Here is a 15,363-nt window from a genome sequence, read left to right as displayed (position 1 = left end):
ATTATAGCAACCGTTTCCTGCAGACGGAGGCAGATTTCCTTCCGTTCGAAACTGACGTCTAGAATTCGATAGGAAGCACGCTCTCCCCCAGCCAAACATACAACAGGTGGTGCTGTCGCCGCCATCGCATCGACACTCGGTCGGCCCGTGTACGTTGGCCTGCCTCTCCCTTGTTTCCGAAATGGCGTGTGAATCGAAGTCAAACATCATCAGCCTCCGTTGAAAAGCGATCGAACGATCCACCTACACACTACAGCCGTCACCATGGGCCCCAGCCCAGCGGTTGTCCCTCGGTCTCGGATATGGGGTGAGGACAGGAACAAATTGGCAAATTGAAATACAGCTCCGAGGCAAGTTTCGACAGGCCAAATATTGCCTTCGTTTGGAGTTTTCTGCACTCACAGTAAGTCGATCTCGGAGGGAAGTAAACTTTCTCTTTCTCATTGGAAACGGTTCGAAATAGGAACCGAGGGCGAACCGCTTCTTGGAACTGGGTGCCCACGAAATCAATGCGCCCGCCACGGGACCTGTTTTCCCGTCACCTCAGAGGTATGTATAGCAAATGCTGAATGCTTAGCAATATACAAAGTTGCGGGAAGTGATTTGCGAAATATTTTCAACACCAGGCACGAACGGAAATAAGAAGGGAGCAACAATTAGATAATAGCATTTCCATGTAAATAGCTCAATCGGTCCCCCGTCGACCGCAAGAAGGCGGTGATAGGGAGGGTGATTTTTCCAAGTATAATCAGTATAGAAAGAAGAACGATGGTGTCGGCTCAGCTAGCTCTCTATTTGCATTCCGTAGGACCGAGCAGTGGATGTAAATGAGCGGGAAAGGGAGGCTTCGAAAGCAACCGCAAGTGGCTGGGTTTATTGGGCAATTTTCACATGACTCTCTACTGGTTGATTGGCTTGCGGGGATGAATGAAATTCGACTGATTGAACTAAACTTGCGTCAGGGAAACGAAGCTAGATGCAGTCACCTAATTACTCTGAGCTTGACAAAATCGGAAAGGAATAGAACGAGACTGTCTTCACTTCCATTGCAATTGAAATCCTGGGACCGCGATGGGCAACACCAGATGGAAATAAGTCACGAATCCTATCCATATCGATAGAATTTGCTTAGGTGTGTTGAAACAGTAAAAAAATACAAGCATCATTTATATTTCAATACGTTGTTGCGTTCAATATACTTTAATTTTACATTACATCACATGCAATCTTAACTAGAAGCTGCAAGGTAAAGACGACATGAATTTATAAAAAAAAACCTGACTAATCCACCTAGTGATTTCTCGGACTACATCACTTTTCACAACTCTTCTTATGGGGAATCTCGCGTCAACTCGAACAAATGTTGGCAGCACCCTCTCAGATTTCAATGAAACTTTCTGGACGTGTAGACTTTGTCACAAAAACCGATTTGCATACTTAGTTTTCCAAAATTATTCTGGACTATCTTCCGGAAAGGGCCAAACTTTTTTTGCCGATTTTTTTTCAAATGAATATAGCTGAAAAGTCCTAAAAAAAGTGTTGTACGGGTGACAATCGCAAAATAAGTAAAATCATTGAAAAAAAAATATTTGGAGAACTAAAAATAGGCAAACTACGATATAATTCCCTTATTAATTCAAACATTTGTTCTGTTTACGGTAAGGGAAGATATGATCGCTTCTTTGAAAAGATGCATTTGGTACGTTTAGGCCGTCGAAAATGACCTTGACCTTATACCAAACGACCAAATGACCTTATACCAAACGACCATTATGTCAAACGGCTTCAAGCATAACGGGGTACAATGATCGAAGCTATTTACCTTGATTGAACCAAATAAAAATTAAAATGCATGAAAAAAAAATAAATTAATGAGTGAAGCTGAATAGTGAATACATATTAGAGTGGGCGTCATGGTCATTTTTTCAAATCAATGATTTTTCGGCGAGATGGATCTGTATAGGTCTCAGCCGAGCAGTTGTGAAGCAGAAAGCAAAAAAAAAAATGATTTTTCAAAGCCATTCTGAGTCCTAAACAACTGAGCCCGATTGGTTGCTTCCTCGCTTTCCGCATCGCGTTTGAAAATGGTATGGAAATTAGTAGGTATAACAAAACATATATTTTTGCATTTTAATTTTTGGAGGTTTCAGTTCATCGTAAATCGAGTAAAGATACCGAAAAACTTTTCCAAAGAAGGTACTTCGAAGATTGAGTGTACAAACCATATGCAAAAAATTAGAAGGGTTGTGTAGAAGATACGACCGCACGACGTAAACTACGTTATACGTATAAAAAACCGGTGCATTCAAAGTCGAAGTAAAATACCACTAACAGGGGGTATTTTACCACTGTTGGGTATTTTACCCCATATTCGCGAAGTCGAAGCAAATTCTGCTCTGGGAAATCCCATTGCTATCTGTCAGAGTTTGAGTGAAACATGGCCGCCATCTCCTCCTCTCTGTTGCTCTACTGTAAAAACCCATAAAGAACTGTCATTGTTTGTGTGAAGAATTTTGCTTCGACTTCGCGAATAATGTCGTCACATTTCCATGTCTCTACTTTTTCTTGAGTTTTATCGAGGGTCAATGATGAAGGAAGCACTCCTATTCATACATCATGCATAATTCAATAATAGATAATAGCCAAAAAGTAGGCAATTACCTATGATTAACCTTCTGTCTGTGCTCAAAAAAACTTACGTTGTCTGTGCTCTGGGGTCAAATTGACCCCAAATTGAAATTGCTATAACTTTTTCAATGTTTGACCAATTTTGGATTTTTGGGGCTGTTTCGAAAGATAATTTAATCATCTTTCAGATCGTTACCAAAGATTGACTATTGGTGGGCTGGTAAATCGCGGGGAGGGGTCTTAGTGAACAAGGGTACAAAAACAGTGATTTTTCATGATTATTTTACTTATATCCGAAAATCCTACCCATTTTGAACTGCACCTTTTTTAAAAAGGTTATGCAGGAAGGCATGTGCTTTGGCATGAGGCGTTGATAAGTTTAGAACTCGGCCGCCAGGTGGTGGTATATTTGAATTCATTATTTTAGACTACTCAAGATATTCCGATATATAGAATTCTCCTCAGTGTAAATATTCTTATCGCACAAATTTAAAAATTGGAAGAAGTGCTCATTATATTGAGCACCGCTTTGTAATGCTAGACATCCTGAACAATGTTACCGAATACAACTTGGGTGTAGGTATGAGGGATCTCAAGCTAAAGCAATATTTCATATATGCAAGAATATTGCAAGTACACTAGCGCCGCCTATTTGTAAATTTCCTAATTATTTATTCCGTCACATGACAGTCCATTCCCACCAGACGAACTTTGTTAAAGACGTCATCTTTACAAATTTCAAATTTGTGTGAAAAGAATATTTACAATGAGGAAAATTCCATACATCGGAATTATTTGAGTAGTCTAAAATAATGAATTCAAATATACCGCCACCTAGCGTCCAAGCTCTAAACTAATCGATGCCTCATTTCAAAGCACACGCCTTCCTGCTTAACCTTTTTGAAAAGGTGCAGTTCAAAATGGCTAGGATTTTCAAAATAAGTAAAATAAGCATGAAAAAACACTGTTCAAGTACCTTTTTTTACGAAAACCCCTCCCCGTGATGTACCCGCCCAGCTATAGTCAATCTTTGGTAACGACCTGAAAGATGATTAAATTATCTTTCGAAACAGCCCCAAAAATCCAAAATTGGCCAAACAATAAAAAAGTTTTAATAATTTCAATTTGGGGTCAATATGACCCCAGAGCACAGACAACGTAAGTTTTTTTAAACAAGTACACTGTAGTGCATATTTTCAAGATTTTACAAGCGAATTTGCACCTATCTCGGCGAGTTTTACCAAGCTACCAAAAATTAGGAAAATCGGATGAAAACTAAAAAAACGGCAATCTGTCAAAGTGGCCTGGGGTCATATCGACCCCAGAGCACAGACAAAAGGTTAAAACGCGCTATATACGGGATTGATTGGTTCTGAAATTTTTACTGGGTATAGAAAAATTGAATTTTTCAATAGTTTACCGTTGATAATCAATAGTTCCAATGGATTTGACAAATTGCTGGAGAGTTTTCGAACCGATTGATAAGAAAATCTCGAAAATCCATCGAAAGATAAAAACGCTATTAACGTTTAAAATCTATCCTAATTTCGTGACGGTCTTCCCCTTAGACGTAGTTTACGTCAAAATCGTCCATTCTGCCAGCACTGCCGAACTTACTTGATGGGCTACAGCTCTTCGATGAACCTACGCTGAATCGAGTATCCTTTTCACTGGACTCGATCCTGGGCCAATCGCTTCCAGTCGCCCTGAACATTGAGCGCCCTCAGGTCCTCTTCAACTGCAAAAGCCATCGTGTACGCCGCCTGCCACGAAGCCTGCGGCCTCTTCCGGGTTCTCTACTAAATATTATCTTCGCTTGACGTTCTTCCGGCATACGAAAAACGTGTCCAGCCCACCGTAGTCTGCCGTGTTGTATAAGCTTAATAATATTCAACTTTTTATGCACCTGGTACAATTTGTGTTTCTGACGACGCCGTCAGATACCGTTCTCCTGTTTACCGCCGAGTATTGTCCGCAGCACTTTACGCTCAAACACTCTGAAAGCTCTCCAATCAGCCTCCTTTAACGTCCATGTTTCATGGCCGTATAAAGCCACCGGAAGAATCAGAGTAGTACACCCAAAAAACAAATCTGACAATTATTGTATAAAATCTGGGCATATACAATTCTGTAAGCTTTTTATACAAATATTGTATTAAAATAATACAAATCTGCCATCCCCTGGTTGGGTGTATATATACAGCGCGAGTTTTGTTTGCGTTTGCAGACTACGGGACTTAAGCTGGTTACGAAGTTCGTAATAAGCCCTATTTGCAGCTGCAATACGCCTTTTCACCTCGCGGATAACATCATTATCGCACGTCACTAATGTTCCAAGATACACAAATTCTTCTACCACTTCAAATTTTTCACCATCCAGCACCATTTCGCTACCACCACCACTAATGAACCCACGTTGATTGCCAGCGACCATGTACTCCGTTTTGTTGGTATTGATCGTGAGTCCAATCCTCGCTGTCTCCCTCTTAAAAGACACAAAAGCCTCTTCCACGACTCGGCGATCAATCCCGATAATATCGATATCGTCCGCAAATCCCAGGTGCATATGCGACCATGCTTCTTTGCACACCAGCTCTCCCAATCGCTCCTTAGAGCGATATTGAACAGTAGACTCGAGAGTGCATCACCCTGCTTTAATCCATCTAAAGTAACAAATGACGTCGATATTTCGTTCGCAACCCTTACACTTGATTTCGATCCGTCCAACGTTATACGAATCAGCCGTATCAGTTTCCTCGGAAAACCATGTCCAAGCATAAATTACCACATTTCATTTCGTTTCAATGAATCGTACGCCGCTTTAAAATCAATAAACAGATGATGTGTCTGCAAGTTGAACTCACAGAATTTATCAAGAATTTGCCTCAGGGTAAACAATTGATTCGTCGTTGATCGGCTCTCAAGAAAACCTGCTTGGTATTCGCCGACGAAGAACTCTTCAAGCGGTCTCAATCTGTTGAACAGAATACGGGACATAATTTTGTACGCCGAATTAAGAATGGGTAATTCCTCGATAATTGGCGCACTCCAGTCTGCTAGCCAGCAGGCATTTCCTCGTCTTCCCATATTTTGGACATAATATGGCGCAGAACTTCATAAAGCTGCTCACTGCCATGTTTGAGAAGTTCAGCCGGGAGCCTTATCGTTCTTCAGCTCTTTAACAGCCTCCACAGCATGTCCATCGTCGCTAATATTTATTCTGTTCACCGATGCACCGTCACTTCCACTATTCAACAAAGTCTCGAAGTGTTGCTTCCACTTCGGTTTTATCTGTCAGCAAATTCCCTTGTTGGTCATTGCACATGACGGGAGATGGCGCTGTCTTTCTCCGCACGCCATTGACAGACTCATAGAACCTCCGCATATTGTTCTGCTCCATTTTTTCCTGCGCCTCGCTAATCACTTGTTCTTCATATTCTTTCTTCTTCCTGTGGTGGGTTCGTTTTTCGGCTGCTCTTGCTTCCTTGTACCGATCTCTATTCGATCGGTTAACCGACACCAACATCAGGCTTCTGGAAACGTTCTTCTCGTCTATCACTCTCTGACACTTCACATCGAACCAACCCGTCCTGGGTCGCCTCTGTGCAGTGCTTACCACTTCTTGTGCTATCTTGCTCACCTCTCCATGGATCGACTCCCATAGATCGTTGATGTTGTCGCTAACGTTGATTGCACTTCCCCGTTCGTCGTGCTTCTGGCGGTACTCAGCCGATACTCCTTCCGCCGACAATCGCTGGATATTGTCACGAATCGCTCACTGTGATCTTTCGTTCGATACATTCGACAACCGTGATCGAATTTTACTGACAACGAGGTTGTGAACAGAGTCAATGTTCGGACCTCTGAATGTCCGCACATCAATAACATCCGAAAGATGGCGCCCATCCACCAGAACATGGTCTATCTGGTTGCAAGTTTCACCATTTGGGTGTCTCCAGATGTGCTTTCGGATATTCTTTCGTGCTACTGATGGCAATCCCTCTGGCAACAGCGGAATTTACTACTCCGTAGGCCGTTGTCATTGGTAGCGGAGTGAAGGCTCTCCCTACCGATTATGGGACGGAAAAAGTCCTATCTACGTTTCACGTCATGCTTTGGGCATTCTCCATAGGCTTTATCAAGACATTCATAAAACATGTCCTTCACGTCGTCGGATTTATCGTTTGTCGGTGCGTAAACGTTGATTAGGCTGAGAGTTAAGTCATGATAGAACATTTTTAATGGTATAGGGTAGATGTACCTGTCGTGGTTATGGCACCAGTTGTCGCACTAATGCATTATACTACAAATAATAGGCACCAAATTGAAAATAGTACCTCAACTACGTACAGAGTACACCCTAGACGCATATCAAGTGTTTCTCTTGAATTGACAAAAGAATATTTATTTGCTAAATTAGACGTCAAATCATAACAAATTGAGTTTTTTTTGGATTCCAAGATTATTATGGATGAAAAAACACTGAAAAAAAAAATCAAATTTGGACAAGAAATAGTTATTGCTAGAGAAACTTCGTTTCCTTAAAAGTGCCCAGCTTGCGATATATGGACGTTTGCTAGGGAACATAATTACCTATTTTGAGACAAAATTTCGTCTAAATAAAAAAAAATCCGAATATTTTCACGATGATATTTCGAAGCGTTTCCCGAGAAAAATCCTCGGAATTTTTCAATGATCATCCGAACAGTTACCCAAAGAAATTTGGAAGTCTTTACCGAGAAATTTTCGAATAGTTTCCCGCGGAAAATCTGAAGAAATTTCCGATGAAATTTAGAAGCGCTTCGAAGATTTTTTTAAGCGTGTTTGAGGAAAATCCGAAGAACTTCTCGAGGAAATTTCAAAGAATTTTGCGAGGAATTTTCGAAGTTTTTTCCGAAAAAAAAATCGATCCATTACCTGAGGAAATTCCGCAGAATTCTCCAAGAAATAAGCGAATAATTGTCCGAAAAAAATTTAAGGTGTTTTCTGAAGAAATTATGTTATTAAAAGATTTTAATTATTAAAAGAGTTTTTCGAGAAATTTCCGAATAATTTTCGAAGCGTTTCTCGAAAAAAATCGAAGAATTTTCCGAAGAAATTCCGAAGAATTATAAAAACTCCGAGGAAATTTTAAAGCGTTTACCGAGGAAATTCCAAAAAATTTCCCAAGGAATTTCCGAACAATTGTCTTTATTAGCGAGACTTTTAGCCCAAGGCTGACTCATTTCGTTTTTTGAAGTTTTTCTCCAGAAATTTGCGAATAGTTTTCCGATGGAATTTTAAAAAGTTTTTCGAGGAAATTCCAAAAAGTCTCCTGAAAAATTTCCGATCAGTTTCTCAAAGAAACTGCAAAGATTTTTCCGAAGAAATTTCGAAACAATTTTCTTTGAAATATACTTAAGGAAAAGTGGCCCGTGAAAATTTCGAAGAGTTTCCCTAAAAAACCAAAGAGTTTCTCGAGGAAATTTTGAAGAGTTTCCCGAGGAAGCTTTGAAGTGTTTCCCATGAAAATTTCGAAGAGTTTTCCAATAAATATCCAAAGAGTTTCCAAATAAATATTTGGAGAGTTTTCCTAGGAAATGTTTAAGCGTTTCTCGAGGAAATTTCACATCGCAAATTCCAAAGAGTTCCCTGAGGAAAATCCGAAGAGTTTTCGTTTTAATTCCAAAGATGTTTTTGAAAATTTTTAGGAGAATTTTTCAATATACGAAGAGATGCCTGTGGAAACTGCGCACGAATTCTCCTGGGAAATAAGAAAGAATAATCTAAAAACGTTCGGGATATGTTTTACCCAAAGTAAATAAAAACATCACAAAATCATTATTTTTTATTCGGAGTCAAATTCAATAAAAAAATATTGTCACACACCGATTCACGCTGCCGGCTAAAATAGCTTTCGACATGACGCTGAAAACGCCGCCGATGACAATTTCCGGATCGGCGCACATCTCTATCCAGAAAGTTTCATTGAAATCTGAGAGGGTGGTGCCAGCTCCATATACGAGATGGCGCGAAATGAGGATCAGGTGGTTTGCAGAAATAACCTTCGACATACAATGAACAACAATGAAAGAGAGGCAAAACCATTTCGAATCATCCCAAGCTATGAAAACAAGTTAATCGTAGGAGACGAGCCAGTCTAGGGCTGAAAGTCTCTTTAATAAAGATATAAAAAAAGTTAATCGTACTTGTATACCTGTACGGAACAGAACAGAATCGGATAGACAGACTAAGAAGCTATATGGGACACAGCTTCGCTCTCGTTCATTTTCCGTTGGGGATCATATTTTTCGCACAACTGTATAAAACAAATTGAAATGCATGGTCAGAACCAATAACGTATGACAGTACTCTTCCCAACTGTCCTATTGCAAGTAGGTCGGCATCTCCGCAAAGCCCATGGAAATATAGCTCAGGGATTGATTAATATATGCGAACTAGCAAAAAACATTTTTTTTGTCTGTGTCCATAGCATTGAGTGTGCTGTTCCCATTGTTCTTATCAACTTCCCCGTCCCCAAAATCTTCTGTAATTATCTGCAGCTCTAAGTATTGTGATTTAACCTGTACGTTTGGCATTCAAAAGTCTCAACTGACCACATTACAAGGCCCAAAAAACTTTTTCGATTCACTGAAATGTTTACCACGATCCAGCAACCTCCGACTGCGAACGCTTACCGCTGATGAATATGAACCACATTAAAACAAATGTTATTCAGGATGTTCATTTACCTGAAAACATCGAGCATTCTCAGCCATTCAGAAACATACCTCCCTTTCTTCGTTTCGACTGTATGTACTAATGACGATTCTCGTAATTACACCTCCATTCAGAATCATCTGAAAGCGTTATCCACTTCGACTCCCCCTCATCGCGTCACTAAACATGGTGGATCTCTAAGTTGGACCGTTAGAAAGACTCTTTCCCTGTCGCCCAAGAAAAACAAAGGCATCTGTTCTGGAAAAGTTTTTTTTTTGTTAATTTCGCTTGAATAGCTTGATGAAACTATTTCTCATAATGCATAATGTACCTTAGAGCTGGCACATTGAGAACCTCCCGCCACTCGCCGCGCTGTGGATTTATTCTCGTTTTGAAAGAGTGCAAACCGGCGTGCATAATACCCCGCCTTTTCCGCATCCGTGAAAACGTGAACGGCTATTATGGAACCCGAACCGGCACCATCAGTAGTACTAGTAGCGGCAGCTTAGCGATAATTCAGATAGTAATGACGGCGATGATTACCAACCCGGACGAATAGAAGATGTAGATACCAAAGGACCATCGACGAATGCGATGATGACTGCGACGGAGACGACGCGACGCCGGCCAAGCGAAGACGGCAGGTGAGGGAAGCGCTGATGATGATGAAGCCATTCTTAGCCTTCATGGGGTGCTGAAAGAAGGGATTTTGGATTGTCAGGCTAACTGCTGCGCGGCACATTGGTGAAGGAATATTATTATGAGCGGAAAAATATGTATTACAAAATTAATAATTTGCACAATTTATTAAACTACATCCCGGTTTCAGTTGCATCAATATCTTAAAGCAAACGACAACCAAAATAAAAAAAAAGTTTTCCATTTCATGCTCGAAAAATTTCGAAGAATTCCCTGAAACAAACAGAATTTTCTAAAACATGTTCTCAAGAAGTACTGACAAAAATTCTATGGAAATCTTGTAGAAAATCTCCTAGAATACTAAAGGGTTTTTCGATTAGATTCCAAAAAAAATCTCGAAGAAAATTCCTAGAAATTATGAAGAATTTTCTAAGGAAACTACAAAAAAACTAGTAGATTCCAACGAAACTCTCGAGAAGATTTTGAAGAAACTCTAAAGGAAACCCTCAAGAATTTCCCAAAATTCTGAATAATTTCTCAAAGATGTTCCAAAGAACTTCACGAGAGAAGTTTTACGATAAGGGAGCTGCTAAATAAATGTTTCCGATTATTTGGAACGCATTCGAAATCAGATTCAAGTTCAAACATGGCACAGTTTACCAATTCATTAAAACCCAATTAAGTCCTGGTTATGTTTTGGTCGACACCTGTACGTCGCTGTTCCAATGTTCTCCAACCACGGTGAACAGTTTGTTTGTGTCCTTGTGGAACAGTTTTCCGTGCGGCTGCCAGAGTGGAAACTATTCCGCCAGCTCCAGCACAATCGAGGTAGATATTCATTAAAAGTTTTCATGAGGTGAATGGAGTGCAACTTTGCTGTCGACTGAGCGTGATTCATAAGTTTGTTTGCCAGACAGTGGCATCTTTGGGACGTAGATTTGAATTGGCTTGACAGAATTAAGGTGTATTCTAGTTATGTTGTTGGGCAAAGAGGTAAGTAACAGTTCAAACCAAATCAACCGATTCAAACTTCGTATTGTTAAAAAAAATCCATGGTGTGAAAAGGTGAAAACGAATAGAAATTAAAATTTGTTTGTTTTTCATAATTAAATCGAAATTATAATAAAATTCTATATTGTTTGTTGTTCAATGGATACAATCCTATTCGCCTAGACGAAGCGTTTGCGTGAAGCGATGGAATTTAGGTATACAGTGAAGCAAAGGTGAAGCATTTTGATGTGCTTTGAAACATCAAAATGATTTTGAATATCAAAATGCAGAAAATAAATAAAACATCACTGGGTATGTTTAGAATTGGTTTATGCAAATAATATTGTTTTGCAAATGACATCTTGCCAACAGACTTTAGTAAATTAAAATAATAGATTCACGTCGACCACATTAAGAAGATAATAATAATTCTCTTCCAAAACCAATTCTTCATATACGTAGACACCAACTTTATTTGAAGGCAATTGTTACTTCATTGTCTTCAACACTGGAAGCTTGTATCTGTAAAGCTACAATCAAGTGTTGGAGTTAAATGGAATAGTACCTACTCGTCTTGACGTGTTTTTTAACTGTTATATGATATTCATTTTCATTTTGAGATCCAATGAAAAAGTATTACGTATTCAACAAATCAAACTTTTACATGGATTTGCAAATTCAGTAAAAAGAAAAAAAAAGAAAATAATGCCTATTTTCGTAATATGAATTCCGCAGAGTACTTTTTACAACTGATTTTTTTTTAATGTAATTCTCACGCTTAGTTTCATAGGGGCGTAACTGTATTGATCGATTTCTCTTAATCGATTTTATATTTTGTTAATAATTCAATTGTTCCAAAAGCTACAAGCGTGATTATCGATTCTGGTGCAAGATACAATCATCCTTTATCACGCCAAACCATTAAATCATCGACAAACTAGCGCAATTCGGTAAAATAATAAAAAGAAAACATCGACGAAAAGAAATCGATCAAAACAGTTACGCCCCTATGAAACTAAGCGCGAGATTTTTTTACAAAACATCGCGCTGTTCCATGATATGTTCTTATCTAATTCTATAGAAATTTGTAGAAAAAATCTGTGTCTCGACGGTAGCAACGAATGAAAGTAAACCAACGTCCATGCCACCTAAACGGCAACCAAAGACAAAAGGCACTCCACAAATCCTGCCAGCAGCCGCTTCCTGTTATTTCCGGTTTGTTGCAACGAGCAATGCATGCACGAAGGTCGTTGGTAGCGGCTTTTACTTGATGGGAGAAAAAAAAACTAAACTGAACAGAGAAAAAATCGTTCGCTGGAATGAAAGGAAGGTAGGCCGAGCAGGATGGAAGATAGGTTTACTACACGGAACGGAATGTTTTTCGCGTCTACGCTCGTCGGCCACCCTGACATCGTTCCGGATATGCCGTCGGCATCATTCCACAGCGACCACTTTCCATTCTTTGCATTTCGAGTTACATTCACCAACGGCCATGCGTAGTGTTGCCAGATGGAGAGAAATAATCCTCGGTATTATTACTCTTTTCACAATTGCTTAGCTTTCTGTGATAATTCTTCTCACCCCGTTTTAGAACTTCGCACTGTCAAACGCTTTGAGACGATGATGAAAATAAACTATTTTTATGGTTGACTATCGAATTTGCTGACTGTCAGATGCAAGGCCAATCGAAATTAGGTATTTTAAAATAAATATTGTATGGAAAAATTAGATAACCTTTATGTGCAGTAACCTTGAAGCACTGCGAAATCGTGTGCGAGATTCGACTGTGATAATCATTTATTCAGGGTGAGTGTAAATAGGAGTAAAAGTAGCAATAATTCAACTTCAATTCTTCGACTATCAACCCTTCACCTGTGTTGTTAAGTAAAATGGAGTTCTGGTTAAAAGTAGTAAGCAAACATAGGGTATTAGCTGTTATTCAAGGCAGGCTATTGCGGTTCGGAACACCCTTCTAAAGCCGCAATTGCATCCTTAAATTCAGTTCCACCTAGTTGCATCGTAAATTTTCAACAAATAAAGTTTCTATCTTTGATTTTTGAGCTTGTATCGGAAATGGGACCCTAGTGGAAGTACCGTCCCTAACCCTACATACATATATAGGTTTTTATATATAAGATTACAAAAGTCTAATAGTAACTATTTCTGCAACAAACGACTAGAAATATATTTTTAGTAGTGAATAAAATAGGCTTGATTAGTATGTTCAAGTCAATGATTTTTTTTGCTAAGATCCATGATTAAATGATATTTTCATCGCGTAAAACACCTGGTAAATGATCAGAATTACAAATATATCATGGTGGAAAATTAACAGATCAAGTGGATAATTATGGTGTTGATGTTGGTCTAGCTTTCACCATAAAATCGATAAAAATATATTGAAATACAATCTTGGATGAATATTATTTTGTTGATATTCTCATCATGATTTTCATCAACAATCCATTTTGTTATTTCTACGCCAGTTTTTTTTCTCTTTTTCGAGGCATTATTTTTAACAGCTGCCGCAGTCAAATTCTCTTTATTGAGAGTGGTTTAAAAAGAATTTCCAAATACGTTTATAGTAGCTGCCAACAGTGGTCAACTTGGTCAAATCTTTACTGTTTGTGGTTAGCAGAAAGTTGTCATGTTTTAATGTGTTTTTATGTTATTTTAATATTAGTTGGGAAGTTCTTTTCAAGCTACTCGACGGTTGCGGTATTATTCAACAAAATTTGAATTGCTTCGTTTTAAATCAAAATTTGCAAATGGATTAAGAAGGTACAAGAAAGGTAGAAGCCACAAGGAAGAAGGAAGAAAGAAGAAGTGCAAGAAAGAAAGAAAAAAGAAGAAGAAAGATGGCAGGATGAAGGAAGACGGAAGAAGGAATATGGAAGAAGGAAGAAGAAATAAGAAATAAAGAAGATGAATGAAGGAAGATAGAAGAAAGAAAAAGAAGGAATAAGAACGAGGAAGAAATGAAGAAAAAGGAAGAAGCAAAAAGAAAGACTGTCAAAACCACTGAAAATCTGTAAAATTATTCACCGAACAGTTCTGCTGTTGAGATTTCGCTAAAATTTCACAGAAATCTGCGATTTATTTTAAGTGTGTTCATTTCTCATTTGTCATTTCTCACCTCTTACTTCTGACTACTCACTTTTCACTACTAACTACTCACTTCCCTCTTCGTACATCTCACTTCACACACTTTATAAGGAAACGTATTTCAACTATTCAGCCAAACGGCATTCGGCCAAATGACCCTTTTGGTCAATCCTAAATTCATCTTGCATTGAACCAACTTTCACCATCGCTTCGACATCTGCCGGGAACTATCTTCATTGAATTGAATGCAGAACTATCAGCATTACTCTAAAAAGGATTTTTTTGTGATCAATGAGAAGCGTAGAGCGAGAAGTGAGGAATGCGACATTTATCACATCTCATTTAAAATAGGACTTGAGAAAAATAGGAATAGAATTGAGAAATAAGAAGTGTAAATGATAAGTGAAAAACGCGAAGTAGGGTGAGAAGTGAGAATTTAGGAATGAAAAATTTTAAGCAAGAAGTGAGAAGTGAAAAATAAAGTGAAAAGTGAGAAGTGAGAAGTGAAAAGAAGGTATTGAGAAGTGAAAGCTGAGAAGTTAGAAGTGACAACTGTGAAGTGAAAAGTGGAAAGTAAGAAGCTAGAAGTGAAAAGTTGGGATTCAGCAGTGAAAAGTGAGAAGGGAGAGATTTGAAGTAAAATGTGTGAAGTAAGAAGTGAGAAGTAAAAAGTGTGAAGTGAGATACAGTGTTGGGATATGTACAGTCAGTCAAATTTCATGCACCGAACAAACCGAAACTGTTTTTTCTTTTTTATTAAAGAGGCTTTCAGCCCTTGGCTGGTTCACCTCTGAACCGGAACTGTTTTTACTTCTTTTTTTATTCATCGGCAAACTGTTTCTTGCTGGTGCGTGAGAGTCTAGCAATTGGTACTAATACATTTGAACCGTTTGTTTGAGAAACTGCATATGTAACATTTTTGGCCAAAATGAGATTTTTATATATTCTGAATCCTCGTGCAAAAATACGTATTCTGGCAAAAAATACGAAAAAAAAATTTTTGTTCAGGAATGTATGAATTTTTTTTCGTTTGTTTGAGAAACTACATATGTCCACGTACTTTGAAGAGCAATTGTGGAGTACTGCTTACATTTTTTGCACTGAAAGTGCCCCAGGGTGTTGAGTTTTGCCAAAAACTATTGATCTTTATCGAAGAAATCGAAAGATTCGGTGCAAGTGTGTTGAAAAACAGTTTTTTGTTGTTTTCTCGAAATATTGTAAAAAGGACTTATGCAGTTTCTCAAACAAATGATTCATTTAGTTCTAATATCTAAAATGAACAAAGAGTAATGAAATGAATAT

This window comes from Armigeres subalbatus, chromosome 2 (genome assembly GCF_024139115.2).
Source record: "Armigeres subalbatus isolate Guangzhou_Male chromosome 2, GZ_Asu_2, whole genome shotgun sequence".
Classification (NCBI taxonomy): domain Eukaryota; kingdom Metazoa; phylum Arthropoda; class Insecta; order Diptera; family Culicidae; genus Armigeres; species Armigeres subalbatus.
Note: the sequence above shows the minus strand (reverse complement) of the source record.